A 5,707-nucleotide genomic window follows, 5' to 3' on the forward strand; every position below is an offset into this window, starting at 1 on the left:
CGTAAACAGGGAGCTAAAATTAATAAAAAAAATGGATGGATATAAATAAATTATCATTAATATAAATAAAACTAAAGCAATGTTTTTTGGTAATTTAAAATATAATATAGAATTACCAATTATCATTGAAGGTGTACCAATTGATAATGTGAGTGAAAACAAATTTTTGGGAGTCGTAATTGATAACAAAATTTCATGGAAACCCCACGTCAGACACATAAAAACCAAAATTTCCAGAAGCCTCGCAGTTTTGAACAAAGTGAAACCATACCTTGATAAAGATGCACTTCGTACTCTGTACTGCACCCTGGTTCTTCCATATTTTACATATTGTGTGGAAGTGTGGGGAAACACATATAAAAATACAACTAATCCATTAGTCACAGTACAGAAACGAGCACTGCGTATTATTCACAAGGCTGGTTATCTAGATCATACTCACAAACTCTTTCTTCAGGCAAAGTTACTTAAATTCCAGGATCTGGTTAATTACAATACATCCATAATCTTATACAAAGCCTTTCATAAACTTCTACCTGCAAATTTACAATCTATATTTGAAATTCGAGAAAGGGCTTATAATGTGAGAGGCTTCGGAGAATTCAAATTACCTAGAACTCGAACAACCCGTAAAGGTTTTTGTGTGTCTGTATGTGGTGTGAAAATCTGGAACAGTCTGAGTTTACAACTGAAACAATGCAAAAATATTCATAGATTTAAATTCCTCTACAAACAGTTGGTCTGGTCACAGTATAATCAATGATGGTTTTGGTGTGCTCTGTAATGTCTGTTCTCTTACCATTGCTGGTATGGATTCAAAAAAAAAAAAAAAAAAAAAGTGTGTGCGTATGTATGTATATATATGTCCATGTGTGTGTAGATATATATGTATGTATGTATATGTATGTGTGTTTGTTACTTTGTAAATATTATTGCCTGTTACCTGTGGTAATGCAATTTATAATTAATATATTCTGTATTTAGTTACGAAGGTTCTATTTGTTTGCTTGGTTTGGTTTGTTTGGTTTGCAACGATGGGCGTAGCTGCGGGAAGCTTATTTTTTGTTGATGAGTGAATATAGGGGTGGGATTTAATAAGTTTTTCTTCATCCCACTCCTTTTCAGGTACATTTTGTTTGTTTTTTTGTTTTTGTTTTTGTGCACTTATGTTCAATATATGTATTTTGTTGTGCCTGAAATGAACAATTAATAAAATAAAATAAAATAAAAATAAAATATCCTGTCTTTTATCAGGATGGAGTTCTGGCACATTTCTTATCTTCCAACATTCCTGCAGCCACACACACACTAATCTCTCAAAGCTGAGTCTACACACACAACATCTACACATTTAAATCAGGTCAATTATTCTCATTCAACATATTCATTAAACTTCTGATTCAGAATGAAGATGATTTACTAACAGCACTTCATATCATTGTAAACACAACAGCCTAAATGTTAAAACCTTTTTATTTCTCTCAGAGGCAATAAGAGGTGAGGGGGGGACTTCTGTCTCTCTCTGTCCCACCTCTCTCAACAAGGGCTCATTAAATTCATCCCACTTTCATCATTCATTAAAAACATATTTATGCTGACTATGTGATGTAATGCAAGAACAGTAGAGGTGAATGGATGGATAATACAATAATAAAATGTCATATAATAACTGCAGCTGTCAGCAGGCGCAGAGCAGCTGAACTAGAACAGCAGTCGTACATTTATTTACAAACCCCACGTGTACAGGGCAGGATGTGCAATGGTCCAGGGGAAAAGGGACAAAGTCCAACACACGCTCCGCTCACTCGCTCCTCTCGTATTTGTTTTCAGCACACTCACTCCACTCCACTCCACGCCACCAGGGACACAGATCGGGGTCACGGACGAGTGCGAGAACCTGAGCACAAGAGAACTGCGGTGAGCATAAACAGAGTAACCACACGACAAACGGGGTTTATTGGGGCTGTACTGACGAGAGTAAGTCCACCACCCAGCAAAGAAGCCTTCTGAGCCTCAGCTTAAATAGCCCAGGAGTCCAGGTCATCAGGTAGATTCATGGCAGGTGCGTGGGCCAAGGGCGGAGCCCAGCTGAGCTCCGCCCAGGCAGACAGGTGAGAGACAGGAGAGAGAGACATATAACCATAGTATGCTAATAGCAAATTCTTTTGTCAGGTTTAAAGTGAGATCCTGCTTTAAGGGCAGCTTCATCTGCTGGTAATGACAGATGTTTCTAGTATATCAGGCTTGGCCAACATTACAGGGACTTACTTGCAGAGACCCACGAGCTCCAAACTTGCTGCTTTATGATTGGTGCAGATGCTCTAAGCTACTATTAACCAATAAGAACCACGGGGTCAGGGGTCACTACAAGAACTTATCAGCCACCAACTTGTATATATAACTTTACTCACACTTGTAAAACTCTTAAGAGTAGAATTCAATGGGGCAGAGTGACCTGAGCACAGGCCCACTCTGTGACACTCAGAGCTTTGTGGATATCATCTGCAGGTGCATGTACTGGGAGTACTGGACACAGTGCATGTACAGCCAGCTTGCAGCCACTTTGCCACCACTTTAGGACAATGTTTACAGTAGACTGAGCCACACTGACTTTGAGCAGTCATTGTGCTGCTGCATGGCTGATGGCACTGTCCCTGCAGCTGTCAGGGACAACAAGAACCACTCAGCTACCTCAGCCAAGCCAAGACTGTGCTGATGTTGTGACCTGAGACCAAGACACTAACCCAGGATGGTGATATGATGGTGTGAGAGTGGCTGGATGAGCCCATCCACCTTAAATATGGATCATATAAATATCTGTAATGCAACACGTGTTTTATGCAACATGAACATATTTCCAGCTGTTTCATGTTGTGTTTCCAAGATTTCAGTTTACTGTAACTTTCATTTGTATTTCCTTCAGTCTGTTAATCTTGGAGCTGTGAGCAGCTTCTTATTACCAGGTGAGAATATGTAACAGTCTGTAGATGTGATGACACTATGGAGCGGATCTCCTGTCTAGTTCTGCACAGAAAGCTGATGTCACTGCAGCTGCTAATATGTGCTGCAGCCAAGCCTACATGAGAGGGCTGTGCTGTGGAACAGGGTGGTGCAGGTGGTGTTATCTACATTTGAACATTAGACAACAGTCATATGAAGACACTTGATATTGTTGGCTAAAGACCTACAATAAGAGAAAGAGAGCAGCAGCACTAGTGCAGCAACAGCAGCTCATGTTATAAAAACACTGATCAATGATTTGACTGTAACTGCTCCAACTGTCTGTGTCAGTGATGCTGTTGGAGATGAATGTTTCAGTAACACTGACTGAGACTGAAATGGTTTAACACTGGTTTCATGTTCAGATAGATTTGACTGTTAAATGTCACATATTTCTGATATATGTATAATACATAATCATGCGCTGTTACACACATTCATATTTGACTGTTACTGTATCATATTCAGTCCTCGTCTTACACTCAGGTGTTCATGGCAGTCACAGACGTGTCTGTAGTTGTTGTTGTCAGTGTGTGTGTGTGTGTGTGTGTGTGACTTTTACTGCTACCTTTCATTACATAATTACCAACAAGAATAAACTGTTAATTACCACCAAAGAACAGCTCACTTCCAGATGTTAGCTGCCAAAAGATTTTGTCAAATGTTTATTGTCAACTTATTTTTTTTTTCAGCCTAAATATCACCTGCTTTAAAGCAGCCTGGTTGTCTAGCAGTACTAGTTTGTGTCACTAGATGGCAGTGTAGGCTTTGGTGTGTGTTTGATCACTTTGTGTTTGTCTGTTTCTGGTGTGATCACAGCTGAGACGTGTTTGGTTCTGTGGGCCTTTCAGTTTCATCTCAAACCTCCTGAAAGTCTGAATAATCGTCACCTTCGCTGAGATCAGACAAAAGCACTAACTAACAATAACAACTAGTAAGTGCCTCAGTTAGCAGAAATTACAGTCAGAGATAAGTATTTATGAAACCTCAGAGAAATCAAACTTCATAACATTTATAGAAGCAGAATTATCCTGTATGTTAATCATCTGAAACATTATTATTATCTAAATCCTTCATTGATCATTTTCTAAGTAATAAACCTATAATTTACAACCATAACAGCTCCTAAATAACTGCTCTGTCTGTGATGTCATACTTTAGCACTAGAATTACTGAGCCTTTTTTCCCTGGTGCAAGTCCCTACTACTAGATTTACTGGCCTGCGCAAATTTGCGTAAATTCCCCCCGACCTTAACACCTCTTGGTACCCCGCTGAGATTTTCACAGGTCGTCAGCTCCATTGTTCTCCTGCTTTTGTTGTGCAAACACACCCTCCCCCAACCCCTAACCATGAGAGATTCAAGTTTTTCCTTCCCTGCAAGGCTACTTTCCTTCCTTACCTGCCTGCATGCCTGTCCATAAACATATATACACAGAGTTGTACATATATTTATATATTTATATAGCCACACCTTATATAATATGCATAAAGTCTAGTTATACACACAGACACATCTATATCATATATACACACACACACATATATATATACATATATATGTGTGTGTGTATATATATATACACACACACATATATATATATATATATATATGTGTGTGTGTGTGTGTGTGTGTATATATATACACACACACATATATATGTATATATATATATATATATATATATATATATATAGATATACTATATATACTTTTTTGCAATGACAATGCAGATTTTCCACTTGTGGGACAAATAAGTGCAGATTTGCTGTGTGTGTGTGTGTTTGTGTGCGCAACATTGGCATTTGTTTACTCAGATCCAAGGCAGGCCAAACTTCTGTCTTACAACCTACATACAAAAGACAGACATTCACAATATATGGGTACACAAGTCTGTTTTATTTCAAAGTGTTTCAAACTTTACATCGTTTGCAGACCCAGTGTCCATCATCCCTGCATTTGGCACAGGTGAATTTCTTACATGTTGCACAGGTAAATCTGCTGCGATTCCTGTTGCAGCTCTCTTGCACCTGGCACTGCGTTGTCGTTACAGTCCCTGGCACAGCAGCTGCAGCAGCCTGCCTCTGTGCTAAGATTTCCTTGTGCTGCATGAATCGGCTACGAAGTTGCTGAGCTAGAAGACGCAGAAACAATCTTCTTTTGCCTGTCCACCCTGTACATGCCTTGTACAAAATGTAGGCATTCACTGCCGCCAGGTCCAGCATATTGTAGAAAACCGCTACTGGCCACCTGCGTGTTGCTGATCTTACAGAATACATCCATGTCATTTGGTCCAACACGTCTACACCACACTGTAAAAGCAGAGCGAGAGAGTCATGAGTATATGTTTTTTTCTATAGGCCTGTATAGCACACATCAGAAAACATTGTAGCACTGGTGTAAAATTGTACACACATTCACATACCTTCATGTGGTTGTAGTCTGTGATCGTGTTGGGTTTCCTCTTTCTGCCGTCACCGATCGTCACGTCTTGGTGCATGGAACTTAGAACACACACAGTCTTGGTTTTTTTAGGTGCATAAATTGTCAAGGAGACACTGCCACTTCTAAGCACTGAAGTGGAGAATACCTCTCGCTTTGCAGTATCTTTTGCAAGCTGAGGAAGTTCACGCCGGACTTTATTCACCGTGCCCAGTAATGTTGTTTTGCGCTGCAGCAGTCTGTGCGACAGTGACAGTGAAGTAAAG

At 39.6% G+C, this 5,707-nt stretch overlaps 1 long non-coding RNA gene across 1 annotated transcript; it reads right to left on the reverse strand.

The window, feature by feature from the left end:
* Nucleotides 1–5,195: 5,195 nt before the first annotated feature.
* LOC112844879 (uncharacterized) lies at nt 5,196–5,484 on the reverse strand. The gene is made up of 2 exons (XR_003217639.1): nt 5,425–5,484; nt 5,196–5,311 (listed from the first exon to the last, which is right to left on the reverse strand). It is a non-coding gene; the product is annotated as an uncharacterized LOC112844879 (long non-coding RNA).
* Between the last annotated feature and the right edge of the window lie 223 nt (nt 5,485–5,707).

This window comes from Oreochromis niloticus, unplaced genomic scaffold, assembly GCF_001858045.2.
Source record: "Oreochromis niloticus isolate F11D_XX unplaced genomic scaffold, O_niloticus_UMD_NMBU tig00001906_pilon, whole genome shotgun sequence".
Taxonomy (NCBI): domain Eukaryota; kingdom Metazoa; phylum Chordata; class Actinopteri; order Cichliformes; family Cichlidae; genus Oreochromis; species Oreochromis niloticus.